Source organism: Podarcis pityusensis, assembly GCF_964106645.2.
Source record: "Podarcis pityusensis genome assembly, chromosome: 7".
Taxonomy (NCBI): domain Eukaryota; kingdom Metazoa; phylum Chordata; class Lepidosauria; order Squamata; family Lacertidae; genus Podarcis; species Podarcis pityusensis.
The window spans coordinates 52782782-52801846 of record NC_138031.1 but is presented as its reverse complement, the minus strand read 5'-3'; positions in this window follow the sequence as shown (position 1 = coordinate 52801846).

Below are 19065 nucleotides of genomic sequence, written 5' to 3'. Positions count from 1 at the left end.
TTGGCTTTCCTCACTTTTGAGGGGTGAGGTATAGTAGTGTGTGTAACTTTATTTGATCCACTAGTAGAGATGACATAGTCAAAGGGATGGGAAATCTGAAATTGTGAGCCAGCCGTTTTTAATCAATTCTTTAATTTAAAGTACTTTTTATATCAGCACTCTTTCATAATTACTTTCATAACTTTTTATTTTAAAAAGAGAGAGGCTAAAAAGTGTTGAAATACTAATTAAAAGACCAGCAAGAAAAGGGAGAGGGAAATGAATATAGTATTAAAATGGTGCCTTCTGGAAAGGCAGCATGTCTAAATACCCCCACCCCTACCCTTTAAATAATAAATAATAATAATAATAATAATAATAATAATAATAATAATAATAATTTATTATTTGTACCCCGCCCATCTGGCTGGGTTTCCCCAGCCACTCTGGGCGGCTTCCAACAAAGATGAAAAATACACTAAAATGTCACATATTAAAAACTTCCCTGAACAGGGCTGCCTTCAGATGTCTTCTGAATGTCAGGTAGTTGTTTATCGCTTTGACATCTGATGGGAGGGCATTCCACAGGGTAGGCGCCACTACTGAGAAGGCCCTCTGCCTGGTTCCCTGTAACTTGGCCTCTCGCAGTGAGGGAACCGCCAGAAGGCCCTAGGTGCTGGACCTCAGTATCCGGGCAGAACGATGGGGGTGGAGACGCTCCTTCAGGTATACTGGACCGAGGCCAAAACAATGTACTGGCACAGCAACCCAAATCTCCCTTATACCAGGCTGGGAGAGGGCTGGATTAGACAGAGGTTCCTCTTCACAACCAGCAGATATGGGAGGGCCAGTGGGAAGCTCTGAAACAGAGTGTTTTAAGGACAGGGCAGAGGCTGAGCTGCCCTGGAATCTGCATAGGGTCCCAATTGGGCCTAATCATCTTGCCCCCACACCCAGATTTCAACGCGGCTGCCACCAACGGCAGGGCTAAAGATGAAAAAGTGGCTCTGCTGTTCTACAAAATGTCACCAGTGGGAAGTGTAAGTTACGGTTGCACCCCAATACGCTTTAAAAAAAGTGAAATGAGGTTTTAGTGCAAAAGATCAATAAAAAATAAACAAGGCACATGTAGGAAAGAGGTGTGCCAAACTAGATGCATGGCAAAAGGTTTCCCCATCTTACACGCCACTGTTTGCATCAGAACTACACTTCTTTAAAAAGAGGGAAGAGTATCATTGATTTGATGGTGCACTTAGGGATATTGTGCTAGTGTTATTTTTGTTGCCCAAACAAACAATTTTTAGTTAGATTTTTCTGCCATCTGACAGTGAAAAGAGATGGGAAAACACAGTGGGACAAAGACCTAATGATGATGATGTCACAAAGTTCTCTTATAAGAATGTGAGTTTTCCAAAATAAACATTTGGTGTGGGAGACCTTATAAAACTGGAAGCAGAGAGAAAATTGATCCATTTGATGCACCTCAATACTATATATACACACACACACACACACACACACACACACACACATATATATATATATCCTGTAAAGTTCCATGCCAGGAAACTCTCCAATTTTTATTTTTATTTTGAGTTCCATAAGTGCAGGCATATATGCCAGAAAAAAGCTCTGCTTTTAAGGCAGTTTCTGATATACTCCTAACATTTCTGAATATAGCAATATGGATAAACTACATTACTTATATGTGGGTAGGTTTTTATATATTTATCCTGCAAAAGAGTGCATTTCTTTTTTAAAAAAGAGCAGCTTGTGGAATGTGTAATTATAAGCATTGATTTTGCTTATAGATTTACCTCACATTTTCCTCTTTTGAATGAATTGCTGAGATCATTTCAGATGTTTAAGATGATCCCATTAATTGAGAATAAATATTTGCACTCTCCGAAACATCTTCATGTTTGTGAAACAGAATCATGTGTGCACACAGCTGTTGGGCAGTTGTATTCCAGGATATTGGCGCCAGCAATTCATCACATTCCTCTTCATTCATCTTCTCATGGGCTTCCTAATCAACCCCTAAATAGCCATGTAATTTGAAATGGAGCAAAAATGCTCTGTTGGCTTCCCTTTTACCTTTCTGCCCTCCCCCTCTGTTTTTCCTGGCACTGCATAATTGTTGTCTGTCACTGTTGAAAACTGCTAGCCTGTTTCCACATAGGAAGATGGTGATCCTCACATTATGTAGGAACATAGTAATGTGCCTTATACTGAGTCAGAGTTGGCGTTATGCACATTGGGGGTTGCTGACCTGGTGCCCCAGAGGCAGGGGGCCCAGACTCTGGATTTTCTTTCTTTCTTTTTTCTTTCTTCCAAAAAATAAGTCTCTAGTCCTCCTAGGAAAAAATAGAGTTCTGAAGCTCCCAGCTCAGAGGCAACCCACTCCCCTCAATGCAATGATGTAGTACTGTCCCAGTGGTACATTGGGAAGGAGGGGGGGATATATAATGTAGGGGTGCCACTGCTGCTGTTATGTCCCCTCCCTTTTAACTTGTCTTATGAATGCACTTCTAGCAACCCCCCACTCCTAAAAAATAGTGTGAATTCTTCCATGCCTCCCCCAGATAGGTCAATGGTTTTCATTCCTTCCCATGTTCACCATGAATTTTAAAATTGGGTGGGAGTTGAATTAGCACTCCTTGTCGTGTAGCAAGTGTTGGCAGACTGAGTTGTACAGATATGATTCTAGAGACCTAACACACACAAATGATTCTTGCACAGCTCTTTCAAAAACATATAACTGGTTGAAGGGGGGATTTTAAAAGTACAAGTCATTCTGGAGTTTGCTGAAGTTCACTGAAATTAATACTTCTCCATTTAAAGTGCCATTCAAGACACACATCAGCCCTGTGGAAATACATGGGACATACTTCGGAATAGACACACATGATTACATTGCAAGCTGGGCTTCTATAAATTTCAATGGGAAGAAAAAACATGACTCACTTCCACTGGATTTGGAGCATCATCAACATAATAAATAGAACACTATTGTCACACAGCCTATATATTGAAACCAATATTAACTCCCAAATAACTCTCTAAGAAAGTGTGTCTTCGCTGCCAAATAGTTTACATAAATTCTGAAAAGGAAATTGTCTTCAGGAAGATTTCTTCCACCCATGAATTCATGTGAACTCCAACAGGACAAAATAGTTCCTTTTAACTCAACTTGCCTTTTTTGCTTTCTGGGGAAAAGGGTATTTTAATTATAGTTAAACATGGAATGAGCTGCAATGTACAAAGGGAATAAACCTCTGAGCAATATATTGTTATAGATCTACATAGGAATGTTGGATCAATGACAGCTCACTGTGATTTCCCATTATCTTAGTCTATTACAGCACTCTGAAAGATGGTTAACACTTCATGAATCTTGGCCAATTATTCTTTTCATTTCATCAGGATTTCATTTTCCCTCACCACCCGGCTCTACTCATAGCAGGGTTGTATCTGAATGGCACAAATGATTGAATAAACTTTAATTAGATGCCTCTGAGCAGGAAAGGTTCTATCACTCTACCTTCTTTCATTCAACACAGTGCTGAGTAGCTGATGAGACTTTTGTGTGCTTGGGTGAAAATTGAGTAGGAGAAAGGTGGTGATTTCTAATATTTAAAAAATGTTGATAAAATCATTTGGTTTCCTTTCCACCCAGCATTATTCACATTATACCCCCTTCAGCATCAAACGGAGCAGAGATCATTAGAATCTGCTGGCCATTTTAAAATATATTGGAAACAACGAGGAACTGCTGGTAGGGCATTCATATTTTAACAACCCAGTCCTATGCGTGTTTACCCAGAAATAAGTGTCACTGAGTTCATTGGGGTTTCTGCTGATGAAAGGGTGCATAAGACTAGATAAACACACTTATCTGGAATGAAGTCTACACTGGACTCAATGGGACTTACTCACATGTAGGCACATGAAGGAGTGTGCTGTTGAAGAGTTAAAACATTTAGTGCAACTTGTATTTTTGTTTCAGGAAAATAAATAAGGGACTAATGTCAAGAAGACAAATAGAAAAGTGTATCTACTGTCTGTAAGGTAGGTAAAGGACCCCTGGATGATTAAGTCCAGCCAAAGGCGACTGTGGGGTTGCGGCGCTCATCTTGCATTCAGACAGAGGGAGCTAGCGTTTGTCCACAGAAAGCTTTCCAGGTCATGTGGCCAGCATAACTAAACTGCTTCTGGCACAACAGAACACTGTGATGGAAACCAGAGTGCATGGAAATGCCATTTACCTTCCCACCACAGCGGTACCTATTTATCTACTTGCACTGGCATGCTTTCGAACTGTTAGGTTGGCAGGAGCTGGAACAGAGCAATGGGAGCTCACCCCATCATGGGGATTCAAACCACCAACTTTAGACCACAGTACCACCTGTGTCCTCTACTGTCTATAGAATGCATTAGCAGTATGATAACAGATGCACAGGTGAACAACCTGCCCAGATCATAAGAGCTGTAAGTATTATCAGCAATATTAATTAAATTTCTGCCCTACTCTTCTTTTCAAAGGAGCCCAGGGTAACATACAACCAAACTGTAAAACAATACGATTAAAATAAAATAAAAGCAAATATAAAATATTTTAAAACACTAATAGTATATATGTGTGTGTGTGTGTGTGTGCATGTGTGTGCATGCGCACAGCATGCACACATTAATATCTCTATCACTGATGCAATATTTATGTTTCCAGGGATAAAAATTGTGAAGGCTACTTAGTAAACAGGGCTAATCTTTGACAGACTGTCTCAGAGGGTGATACAAATACTTTTATTTCTGTAATCTCCCATCCAAATGCTCATAGTCATAATGTCACACTTTGAGCAAATAGCAGTAGGAAGCAGTAAGTACATGCAAGGTTTTAAATATTTGAAGGTGGTGGCCTGGAGCTTGAAAGCATTAAAAAGAAAGAAAAAGATTGCTTTCTAAGCACTTGTAACAAAGTTACATGACAACTATTATTCAGAAACTAACAGTGAATCAAACCAAATAGCCCTGATCAGGAGATGCCACCATGTGTGACAATCTTCCTGAAACTGGGTTGACGTGGTAAGCTTTTAAAGTGCTAATTACCTTTTGGTGCAGAGAGTGACTAGAATTAATCCACCTGCTTTCTCCAAAACAAGTGGTGGCATTGTCAGATTTGTCAGTAACAAGTATTTCTTTAGCAGTGAGTGTAGCATCACAGTCCAAAAGAATATACCACAAGTACGTTCCTGGACACAACCATTCCCCCACCATCCACTCCAAAGGGATTAACCATCTTTGGTGGGTCCTACAATTAGTTGAGATGCCTCGCTTACAGTTCCATCAATGGCTGTAGTGTAGTTTGTTGTAAAACACTATGAAGCAAGCTTGTTCTCTGTCATGACACCCTGGATGTGCGACTCCCTCCCGCTGGAGATATAGTTGCCTTCCCATATTAGCAACCTCCAGATATTTCCATAACACATAACCTACGGCCCATGGGTCTGATTAGAGGCCTGCTAGCCCTCCTCATTCAGCCCGTGAGGCTGTTTGGGTCAAACCATTGCACCCTGCCTTATACCTTAAGTATTTACCTGTGGGACAGGTAAAGATGTAGCTGAGCTAAAGGAAATTTGGAGTCCTATCAGCTCTGTGGCTCTGCAAGCCCCAACAACCAGCTGTCAATCATGGCCCAAGAGGAATGGGGAGGATAAGAACTTAACCAGATTCCCATGCCTGAATTAGACTTACTTTTTGTCCAGACCTACAGAATCAGCTGATTTAAAGGCTGGTGCCTTTGCATCTGCACTACCATGCTGCTGTATTTATTGTTTTAAGGTCTTGATGATGCTTATCATTTTTATAATTTTATGCTAATTGTTTAAGTAAGAGCATTGCATTTGATAAAATGTTGCGTGCCACCTTGAGAACCTGTGGGATGAAGGGTGGATTATAAATAAATTAATACTAATAGCAATAACAATAATGATAATATTGTGAGTACTATGGGGGCAGGGGGGTGTAAACTCAATCCTTTATTAACAGCTGAAATAATAACAAAGTAACAATATATCTGAATTTAGTATTAACTGAAAATAAATCAACTGGCCAGTCAATTCTCTATTTTCTGTCCCGTTTGAAGGATGGGAGGAAAGTGGAAAGTCTAATTTGCTTATTTCATTGCTGCCTTGCCAAGGGCAATAGTAATTACACTAAATAAAATTAAATCAATACATTTACTTCCCAGGCAGGTATCATGCCATGAGGCCCAAGCGGAAAAGATAAAGAGAAACTGAAATAATTAAAACTTGAGAAAATAACTATGCTAATTAGAATGCTCATTAGTCTTCATAATGGGCAACAGCACACAGGAGGTAAAAAAGTCACTTGGTGTTTCTGTGAGTACAACATCAGAAACATCCTTTTAAATAAATGAATCAATCACAAACAAAAAGTGACTAACAGGGCACACTTATTTGTTTCTACTCAAAAGTAAGCTTCATTGAGTTCAATGAGACTTACTTCTGGGGTAAGTATATATAGGATAACAGCCAAAATAACATTTCCCTTTCCCTTTGCCTGGCGAGCGCATATCTTCCATCTTCCATCAAAACAGATAAATACGCTGCATGTTCAAATGAAGGTATTTTCCTCACTCCACGGTGGTGCTAAATTGAATGAGACATTAATTGCATTCAACATTCCACCAGCTCATTATTTAATTTCTCACCTGCTTACTGATTTTTAAGTTATGATCTGTGTGCTTTCCCCTCTGGCAAGTTTATTCCTCACTTTTCAATTTACTCCCCTCATCTGCACGTCTGCAGGTTATTTGACTGTCTCTTAAAAGAGGTGGTATGCTTTGCATACTATTGTGGTGGTGAAAATTGATTCACTTCCATATTATGTTTCACATGTTTCAGGTCTTTGCATACTCAACATGATGACAATTTGCTGCTGGCTGCAGTTGTTTAAGAGACAGAAAAGAGGTGGGTAATCAAGATGGAACAATGCATGTCTGTCCCTGGGATTTCTGCAGGCCCACTGCTAGAATTTTGTGAGAAATTTCTTATTATTCCTGCTCCTCTGAAAGTAAGTGTCTGACAGTGGTGTGTGGTCAGTGGACTAGGGGGACTAGGCTAGGCCTCTAATTGTTTTCCTGGTGCCTCCTTCCCAAAGCCTGGGAAGCTTCTGTCTGGCTTAGGCAGAATGCTCAGGTACATAACGTCAGGACATCGTGGCGTCAGGACACCCACCCACTCCCATCACCCTCACAAGCTGGTGCCTCTGGCCCTAACTGTTCCCCTATGAAACAATTCCCCGCATGCCCCTGGTACCTGAGACTACTGTTGTGGCAAAAGCAATAGGTCCTAGTCTACAACTCTGCCTTAGGGTGGTTCTCTCACTGCTGATAATGCAATGCAATGGCAGCATTGGGAAACCTTTAGTCTATGGGTCTGAAACAGGGACATGGTCAGGACCTTGGACAGCTCTGAACATGCTGATCCAGAGCCCAGAGGCAAAGTGCCAGAAACACAACTATGAATCCTGCAGAAAGACCAGTTACCTCAGCATTGGCCTGGAGCAACTGCCCAGTTTTTATGTCTGACCCTAAGAGTTAATATGGAAAATAGTCAATCTCCCACCAGCCATTTGGTAGAGAAAAAACATCTGTAGCTATTGCAGAGTTATGTAATTATTGAAACAGTTGTCTGTTTCCTGATGTATCATTTTACCTTGCTATGTGAATTACTTTAACATTTTTTAATTATGCTATGCTTTATATTACTTATTTATGATTAGGTAAACAGCAGTATAGAAATCCCTAAGTAATTAAAATTAAAATTAAAGCCTTTCTGCCTCTTGTCCCCGAGTGCTACATCCTGGTATGAACCCTGCATCTGAGTCATGGGGAACCACTAGCAGGGACTCCAGTGAAGATCTCAGTGATGGAACAGGAATTTATGGAAATGGGAAGTTCCTAAGATATCATCAACCCAATTCATTAAGGGCTCTCTAAATTAATACAAGAAACCTAGTCTGGTAGCATATGAGCAGTTAGTGTAAGCTGGAGTTATCCACCACCTGGTTTTTTTTCTGGATGACATGGTCAGAAATGGAGAGATCATGATCTAGAATTAGAGGTATTTGGAACACTGGAATATTTATAAGCTCTCGAAGTAATCAATGAGAGTATATCATCCACAGTATGACCACCAACCATTCTTTCTGGCATTTAACAGTTATGTAGCAGGCATGCTTGACAAGTGAGATGTACATTGTTTGGGATCTGTTCTATTTTTGTTATTGTAAGCTGTTTTAAACAGCTTTTTTAATGTTATACCCTGGGACCTTAGAGAGAAGGGTGGGAAATTATTAATTATCATTATTATTATCATCATTTATATAATAAAAATAACAATTGGTAATTTAATAATTGACATTTTTCATATATATAATTAATATTTAATAATTAATAATACTTTTGAACTGGTTCAGCTCTCCTCAGCACTGCACTTCATTACGGGCGTGGGGGGGGGGAGCTTCATCTGTTGAATCTCTGTCCATTATGCTATCATGAAAGTCACTCAATGGTGGCAAGGAAGGAAACTGCCAGCTGTGTAAGGCTCTATTTAAGCAGCATTATATTGCTTGTAGAGAAGCATATGTTCATCACAGTCCAAAGCTTTCCGTTAGTGCTGTCCCACTGTCAGTAGTTTGGCTGTTACCCAGAATCAACACATGGCGTTATCTGGAATCAGTATGTCTAATATAGCATTTCCATAAGCTGAATTCTTTAGGCTTGGAGTTAGGAAGATATCACACAAATCTCCTCCAGCTTTTCCACATCTGGTGCAAACTGTGTTTATTTATTTATTTTTGTAGGGAAAGCATCTAAACTCGTGAAGGCCTTGACTAACGTGAATTTTGAATTCCCCAGCCTTGGCTACTAGGCCTTGTACGTCCCACTGATGTTGCCAGAAGACAGGTACATTGCGCAAAGATATGCCACAGCCTACAACTGACATGAACATGCTGTTAACAAGTGCTGAGAGTCAAGCTGTTAGCCGAGGGAAAATAGAATTCACTTGCTTTCTGGCTTATTCTGAGGTTATATCCTCTAAATCCTGCTCTTCCTCTTTTCAGTCTAAAAAGTGTGTGCAAAAAAATTACATGGAAACAATAAAAAATATCACAAGATTTAAGGCCTGAATTGAAACATTTTTTTCTGGACTGTGTACCCTAGGGGTAGATAACACAGTCCCCTCCAATTGTTGGACTCTAGATCCCATCATCCCTGACCATTGGTCACACTAGCTGGGGTTGATGGGAATACAGGAAAATTGTAAAAAAAAAAAAGTTTTTTGTTTTTTAAAAAATTATAGCCATTCTAAAATTCCCTCCTTTAGTGAATGGGGAGGAAACTGAGCTTTGTTTTTAGCTGTTCTAATTTGATTCCAAATTGGAGGTTGAACTGATAGGTTTGGTCTAGCTCTTGACCCTGCAGGTGAAGTATATGCCTTGAGGGAATTGCCAAAAGAGCCCGTGGATGGCAAATATACAGTCCACTGGAACCCAAATGACTGAATTTTTAGGTATCTAAATTTAATGAAGAGTTCTTGACATGCCAGCCTCATCAGTCACATGAGCCTATGCCTCCAAGCTGGTGATGCAGTTACAGCATAGACAAGGGTCTACTGCTTCAGCAAGAACTAGGCCTCTGAATGCTCATTCCTCTCCCCCCACCCCCATGCACAGAGTTTTTGCTCAACAAAATGTATCCGTGAAACGCAGTGACAGAGCAGTGAAGCTAACATATGAGTCCTGTTAGTTTCACACCTTTTAGTTTAATAGATTTTGTTTGGAACGCATTTTTATTTTGTTCACATTTGTCTTTAGGCTGGCTCAGAGATCAAAAGAAGTAATATTTAAGAAGGTGTTGTGGAAATATTTCTATTTCACTACTGCTGAGAAGAAAATGAATCTCTAGGCTGGGTTTCCCCCGCTTTCTTTCTGGTTAGAAAGTTCTTCATCAAAATGAAGCAATCTGTTTTTCTTCTATTTTATTTAATTATTTTGCAGAGGACTGACATATGCCAGCAAATAAACTGGGGGAGAAAGCTCCACTGAACTAAGTGGTACTTATGTTTGAGTAATCATTGAGTGGCTGCAATACTGCATCACAACCCTGCATAGAAATAGGCCAGCTATGGTTCTCCAGATGAAAAGGCAAGCAACATCTCATAGCCAAACCACTTCACATTACTTCAGCTCTTTAGAAGAGTTTCCTATTAAGCTAGTTCTACAGAGGGATGGGGAACTGAAGGCAGAAAGTGCGCTACTGGAAGGAGTGGAAGAGATTTGGGGCTAGGGACAGGAAAATTTGTCAATTCTGGTTTCTCTTATTTCCAATATTCAGTTCTCCACAGGAAGATTCATCAGCATTTTTGTGCATATTTCTTCTGATATTGCAATTTCTTCCAATGTACACATTTCTGCGAAGCAGTCTTTCCTAATATAATGCAATTCTGTATGTTATTTTCACTAATATGTGCATTTTTGTGAACACGTTATTCCAGCATATGCATTTATGTACACATTACTTGGCTGGAGAGCTGACGTTAAAGGACGGCTGTGTTTTGAATCATACACAGTTTCAGAAAGTGTAAATTGAGTAGACTCACCTTCAAATGAGAACAGAATTTAATTTCTCCCCCATCCCTTGTTGGAAGATGGAAAGTTAACCAAGGACGGTGACATGTGAGGAGGAATGATAGCCCAAACTGAACATTGCTAAACACGTTTTAAAGCCTAATACAATAAAGTGTTGTATATTTTTAAAAAGCTCCCCATTTGTTATATAAATCATATTTGAAATTGCATTATGTCTTAAATATCCTCCTCCTGATCATCATCACTGTGAAAAGGGACAAAACGTTCTTTTTGTTTGTTAAATAGGAGATCTGCTGTAGCAGAAGCTTCACAGTAGCTTAGATGGCATATGCACTTATTGGCCCAATCACACACATGAAGGGAGCATTCACAAGCTCAACAATTGCTCCTGCTCGCTACTGCATTTAAAACTTATGCATGTCAGTCTTCAGACTATAGATGAACCTTACATACTGCCTGATACCCAAATGATAATTTACACCCATTGTTTAATTTGCTCTGATGAATGGGGAAAGCAAACATGATAATTATCATTATCACCATTATCATCTATTATCATCTGGGTGGCCTTTCAGCAAACTTTACAGAACTGTTCCCTGCTGAACAATTCTCCCATTGTTATTTTTTCAGCAGCCTTTATTCTCTCATAATCATAGTACACCCACTGAAACCAATAGTGGTGTCCATTGCAAAATTATTCACCTGCTGTTGTGTGGGCAGGGCGGTCCCTCCCCCTACCTGGCTGATCCCTGGCAATGACTCCCCAGGCGGGATTGGGCGATTGGCTGAGGTAGGCGGAGACCCCCAGGTATCCAGCCTGGGGAGGGCGAAGCCAGCCCGTACTACCAGGAGCCACACTGGGATCTGGGGGGCTATGCGTGACCATGCAAAAGGTGCCCCGCATTTGATGTGGGGAGTGATCATTGCAAAATTTGCCTCGATATCAGTCTGTCTCTAGAGTTCACCAAATGTCAAAACTATGAACAGTCAACAAAGGGTAAGGAAAACAATGTATTCATTGGTCCATGTCTATGCTGTGTATCTCTGCATGTTGGGAAGGCATCTGAATTATAGCAGGGCTTCCAAGCCCCTAAAAATCCCATCTTTCTTGCTGATTTGGTTATTGTAGGATGGAAGAACCATTCACTCCTTAACAAGAAAGGTGTATGCTCACCATCATGTTGGGACCAAGTGGATTTCCTCCTCTTCGTTGAAACTCCAATTTGAATCTTCCTCTCCAATATTGATCCTATCTCCCTGCCACTGCTGGATTCTAAAATGACCCAGCCAAACGGATGTCAGAATTCTGATGTTGGTGGTACCAAAAAGGGTGTGTGCCAGAGGACCAGGAAGTGGTTTGAATCCTTCAAATCCATCTTGGTTCCCAATGTCATATGAGTTGTTTCCACTGGGAGGGAAAAAGTAAAAACAAACAAAAACACTTTTAAAAAACATTTGAAAGGTGGAATGAAGGAACTAAGTGTGGGAATGTTAAGGATAGTAGGAAAGGATATATTGAATAGGTATTATCTTTTCTTCACTCACGCTAGTAAGTGATGTAGCAGAGCAAATTCCCCTCAATATAGCTGGAAGCTAGTTTGAAGATTTGTTTGAATCTCTTAGTTAAGATTATTTCCTGGTGTCCCCTTTAATCCCTCTTAGAAGAATAAAGACACAGGAGTCTTTCTGAGTAAAGTAACAAAAAGTTTACTTACATTTCAGTTCATGATATGATCCCTGAAAGGCAGGCTTTATTTGGTAGTTACACAATAAACAGTGAGTTCATCAAAAATTACATTAATACAACAAAATGGCTGCAGGAGAGCAGCATAGCAGCAAAAAGATAGAACAAGCAAGACAAGAGGAAAACAACAACTGAGAAAATGGCTGTGTGATTTGGCTCTTTTGTGGAGTGAGCCAGAGCCAGGGAAATAAGGAATGTTGCTTTTGACAGTACCAATGGATTACATCCCACACAAAGAATATTCCCCTGCCTTCACATTTGCCCTGCCAGCTTGAGCCTGTCAGGGTGTTTGGCAATGCAGCTGTAGCAACTTTAGATTTGGTCCTTCCTTCACCTTAGGATTGAAGCCCTAGCAAGTCAAGGTTCATGAAAGAAAGAGGTATACAGTCATACCTCGGGCTACAGATGCTTCAGGTTGCGTTTTTTTCGGGTTACGGACCGCCGAAACCTGGAAGTACCAGAACGGGTTACTTCCGGGTTTTGGCGGTTGCACATGTGCAGAAGCGCCGAATCGCAACCCGGGCATGTGCAGACGTGGGTTGCGAACGCTGCAGGTTGCGAACATGCATCCAGCACGGATCACGTCGCAACCCAAGTGTCCACTGTATTGGATTGAAATGTGAAAACAGAAGGGAGAGGGGAACAATACTATAGACAACGAGGCTTGCAAAAACCTACTCTTTAGCCAGCAGTGAAAAGATACAAATATCAAATCCTCACTTTGGTATTTCTGAAATGTAAAGCTAAAACAAAAGTCTCCCTGCACTGGCCACATCTGTCTTCCCATCTCTTCTCATGGGAATTCAAGTGCATGTTTGATGGGGTAAGGAATGAGGGTGCTCTTATGCTCCTCCATTATTCTGCCACAACTGTGCTCCTATCTGATCTCAAAGGAAGACATGTCAAAATACAATTTAAAAATTGGAAAGTTGGAATATGGTTTCTCAACCAAAAGCAGTTGTTTAAATGCCAGACTTTGCATAACTCTGTAGAAGGATATTTAATACTGGATATTCTCCAGAATCCTTTTCCACACCACTTTGGCTCCAGGCATTAAGGGGGAAAGACTAAAGTTTCATTTGCCTTTCACAGCAATGTATAACATAAGTAATTATTATTAAGTATTTGCAAACTGGGTGGGCATTTTTCAATATCCCATTTACAGACAGACCACTCTTATGGTTTAGGGCACATACTGTAACTGGGTTCAGAGATCTGGCAGAAAAGCAGCCCTTGTGACTGAGCTGGGAATTATGGCTTTAAAAGGAAGTCCAACTTGGGGCCAAATAAATAAGCACACCCAAACCTTGCAAGTCAGTTCCAGATTCTGCCCAATTCCTAGCTGCCTATGTTGAAATCCTTACCTTCTCTAATCTCCACCAGTCCATTTGAACCTGAGAATTTGCACACAAGCTGCATACACACCATACATTTAAGGCAGGCTTAGAATCCTGGGATCTGTAGTTCACAGAGCTACGATTCCTAGCACCCTTAACAAACTACACTTCCTGGGATCCTGTTTTTAAATGCAGGGGGTGTCTGCATCCAGGATGTCAAATACAGTAATAAGAAAGCCTTCCAGATCCTTTCGAATAAATGCTCTCTCATTTGCTAAGCAAAAATGGCATCCAGATTTTACAGGGTGCTGATGAGAACTGGGATGTTTCCGAGCTATTCCTCACCCCCCGCCCATGCTATGAAAAGAAGCTAGTAACAACCGGCGTACTCAAGCTAAGCATACCCAAATGGACTGTAATCTGAAGGTTCACATTTCTAATGCTTCCAAAGCCTCTAAGTCTGGATCTGCACACTGACAGAGCAGAGATGATTAGGGGGAAACGTGCCTTGTTGAGATTGGTCGATGTGTTTCTAGCCGATATAACCTCTATTTCAACACAGTGCCTCCTTATAATAAAATGATTTGAGGGAAGACGCGCAGATCATAATTGTTTTGCACCCAGTATTACAAGTTTAATTGCTACATCTAAGTGCTCTGTATGTCTTGCACCTGCTCTTGAGAACATTTCTCGCTGGCACAGACTATTATTACTTTCCCCCCAGTGAGGTTAAAATATTAAACCCGACCTTTCACTGCCCACCAATTAGGAACCACCCACATCAATTTCTTAATATGCAGCTACTAGTCGCGCTAACCTTTACGTTCTGGCCTTGGCAGTTTATCCATAAGATGCAGGAAGTAGCGAAAAAGATTCTGATTTACTCAGATGCATGTGGATGACATGTATAGTTTGTAAAGGCAATTCTCAGTAATAAAGGCATTTCCGCCCCACCCCCACCCCCAAGCAGGTTGAACCAATTGTCTGTGATTGTATGCTATGTGAACATTTTGTGATCTGTTCAAATAGCTGTGTAAATAGCAATCCGATAAATTAATGAAAAATGTTTTATTTTGAAAGGGGAATTTTTTTTAATATTGTGTGGCACACAAAGTTAACCTTCCTTCGAAATATAGTCATGTGACCTGGCTTTCCCACCCTCTCCTCCCACTCCTGGCTCCTTGTGCTCTCTAGGAAACCTCTGCTACAGAAAGCGGGACTCTCAGGAAAATCTTGGGATTGGGCACCAGGGTTTGGGGGGGTTGCCAACAAGAGGGGGGAATCAGTGGAATTTGGAGAAGGAGTCTTGCCCCTGCCCCTGGATGGGGAACAAAATGGGAATGGGTTTTGTAAGCCAGGTCTATAGTCCCTCACCCCCCCCCCCCGGCTCTGATTATTATATGTGATGTTGGCTTTCTCCTCTTAAATTTTAAAGCTGAATTCCATTGCTTGGCATTGCCTGTGCTAGATTTTGACACTATATTCTGCCTCCCTTTGGCCTTTTGACATGAGGAATAATACTGGATTTCTCCTAGATTGCTATGAGTTCCTGCAGGTGACCTACTTATTGAGCATTTATCCCGATTTGTTTGCAGAAAGCTTAAATGGAGGTTAAATGATATCTGGACTTCACAGAGCATTTGGTTTGATTAGTTGGTGAGGTGGTTATACATAAATGAATACTGTATTCTTCCTGATTTGCTTGTGGGGTGTAAATACAACTTCCTGTTCATCATTGCTTCAGTCCAAAACTCGCAATGCATTTCCCCATCAATTTCCTAACCACAAAACCTCAAACAGTTAATGAAATGGCAGAGCATTTCTGATGGGGATAATGGGATGTGAAAGAATGCTTTCCTCTCTAATCATTCCTCCCTATGTACCCTGTGCACATACCTGATGGATTTCTCCATTCATGAGAGTGGAGGAGAAAAATTTCTTTATTTGCATTTCAGTGGAAGGCTCTGCAGATGTAGAAGCTGCGCAGTGGGTCCACTACAGCCCTTAGTACTAAAAAGAAAAGGAAAAAAAGCTGTCATGAAATTGGGACTCCCTAGTAGGAAAGCAGTTTGTGCTGGTTTTTGAGCAATATCCAAGCTTTTAAAAGTGTGGTCTTTGGCTTATACCGACGTGTTGCACATATTTTTGGAAGCTTACTCCATGGATACCAGCTGTTTCTCAGATTAGCAACTGATATGAACACCCAGTCACTCCTTTTTTTGTTCCTCACTGACTCAGTTTCAAGAGATTCTCATGCTAGACTGGCACCAGTACAAAAAATGAAATGAGTCCTTGGCTGCAAACTCATATCTGCTATTTTTGTGGCTTTATTATAATTAAACCTACCAAGCTCCTGCTTTTTATAGTTGATATGTAAGGAAGGACCAGAGATCTGCCAAAAGTAAAATAGGCTGCACTGAACTTTTCATCATACAAGCATTTGTGTAGCAGAAAAGAATAGTAACTCTAAGCATCATCTTCCATTTGAATGTAACTAGGGTCCACCTCAACCAGGAGACTATTTTAAATATTTATTTGGATAAAGCCAGCTGCAGACTTGCATGATGGAAATGTCTCTTCTGGGAGTTGTCAAATTTTATTCAGTCATTTGTGCTTCATGTTGATCGTCTTAGAATTTTTTTCCTGTATGCCAACTGTACTAGGATCCCACTAAACACAAAATCTATAAGCTATTGAAGAGCGTGAGAGTCCTTTCAGGACCTAATATTTATTCATCAGTGGCATGAGTTTTCAACAGAGTAGTGCAAAGTAATGTGCTATAAAAGCTTCTGGAACACTTAAAAATTATCTATCTATCTATCTATCTATCTAGATATTTTAAGTATATACCTAAAAATGAAAAGTGTGACTGCTCAATGTTGGCTCACATTCACTAGCCTAGGTGTGGCCAAACTTGGCCCGCCAGCTGTTTTGGGACTACAACTCCCATCATCCCTAGCTAACAGGACCAGTGGTCAGGGATGATGGGAACTGTAGTCCCAAAACAGCTGGAGGGCCGAGTTTGGCCATGCCTGCACTGGCCATATTGAGTCTGCCACCATGTTGCCATTATTTTTATTCCATTTATATTCCATATTATATATTCCACAAGCTCACAGTGACCAACATGGTTTTGTTGCTCTCCATTTTATGCTCACAGTAGCTCTGTAACCCCCTATGGGTTAGACTAAGAGACAGTGACTAACCCAAGGTCAACCAGTGAAATGTCTGAATGGGGTTTGAGTCCTGGTCTCCCAGGTCCTAGTGCAACATGTTGACCACTACATCACACTTGCTGTATTTATTATTTTCTACCCCATAAGTATCCACTTATATCGGCATATAGGGTGGTATATAAATAATAATAATAATAATAATAATAATAATAATGCATGAGAATTATTGTCACTGTGGGTTATGGAATTTCAAATTAAGCAAGTGAAATCAAATGTCATTTTTCATAGAAGGTAGTGCAACAAACACAAGCTGTCCTCTGCCTATAGTGATAAAGCAAGCTGGTTTTTTAGTCAGTACCACATCATGAGAAATACTTAGAATGATCCCAACATAGCACAATTTGCTGACACCTTCCCAAGGTTCCTCGATAAATCACTCCTAGAAATGTACAAAGCTAATGCGGCAGTCTGAGAGTAAATGTGGCGGCTACCCATCATCTCTGTAAATAGCATGTTATGTTATAAAGAGGGGGAGCATCCTCTCTGTGTTTAAAATCATTATAATATCTAGGGGGGAAAACATGCTATTACCCAAGTTGGAGATTTCACACTGATCCTCAGTTATTTTCCCAGGCTGGTGTAACTCATTTATTTCTTTGCGACCTGATTAAATAGAAGGGTCCACAACACATGTTGCTTTTAAAAGGCAGAAGTGCACTTTACTGAATTGCATCCTTCTCTTAAGAGACGTGGAAAAAAATGTACAGCTGGAAGGACATCACCTAATGCTTGAAATTCCAGCACCACTTTTGCCAGAGGGCCCTTCACAGGTTGTTCTCTGCAAGGAAGTTTATACCGAACGTGGTTTTATTTCCATGCATTTGCCCTCTGCACCGCTGTGAAATTTTCTAACCAGGTGGATAGAAGCACAGTATGGAAAGATGCAGATGGGTAGTGGTTAGAATATCAGGCATTTTAGGGAGAATGCAATGGCATTCCATCCATGGATGCTTAGTTCAGCTTTCAGCAGTAACCATCAGAGCAAACACTGGGGACAAAGATGCTTTTCCCCACAACCCATACAATATTTCCTTGCATGATTTTTAAATAAACAAATAAAGGGGTGGGGTGGGGAGATGGAGGAAATTCAGAACAGAACCCCTGGATCACCTCATAATGGAATCTGCAGGACTGCGGGTTCTGAAGTGGACCACTGATCTGTTCCAGGTCATAATCCATCCAGATTGGATAAGGTGAGTCTCCTTTGGAATCCAACTAAGGCAGATTCTTCTTCCATCCGTAAGTCCTCTTCTGTGGGTGGGTGGGGAGTAATGTGAAGGTTTCAGAATAGCCAACATCCTTTTGAGTAAAAGTTGCTTCACTGTAGGACATTAGCAGCCTGTTTACTTTCAAACCAAACCAACTGAGTCATTTGTAGTACAGTCTCCATTCACACTAACAACGCTCCTAAATAAATAAAAAAAGATAATTATGTTGCCTTCTGCACTGTACTGTGAATTTTGCTAACTTGGTTTTTCATGCAGTAAACACATGCTTCTTAAGCCACCTCCATGTGTGACTTGCATTATTGCTTCAGAGGCTGAGGAAAGGGGCTGTGGGGCTGTACCTGTAGCCCCACCTCATGACATCTTTTATATGGGAATTGGATATTATACTGCTTGTGAAGCATAAGGAAAAGTGCAAGGATAGTACGACTAATAAAAGCATTTTCTGAAATAATTTTTATTAAAGATTCTCTTGAATTACAAAAGAATGTGCAATGTTGCTTTTCAACAAATATTCTCAAAAGACCCAAGCCCAGCATAGGGGCTATATTTGCCCAGTCACCAATTTAGTTTGTGTCACACTCCTTTAGTGTGATACAAAGCAATGCCTGTGATGCTTATACCAAGAACAAGATCTGAACCCCCTGGAGCCCAGTGTCTTTAAATATTTGACCAAGTGACTAATTTCATTCCAGTGTAACTGATGAAAATGAAACAAAGCAAAGAGAGGTCTCCACAGAGCAACAAAACAGGTTCTGCAAATGGGATAGTGTGCAAAAGCAATAGAATAAGACAATTGCTTTGAAATGGTTCCAGAAAGCCTTTGCAGATACTCTCAGCATAAGAAGTGCCAGCCCAGCCTGCCC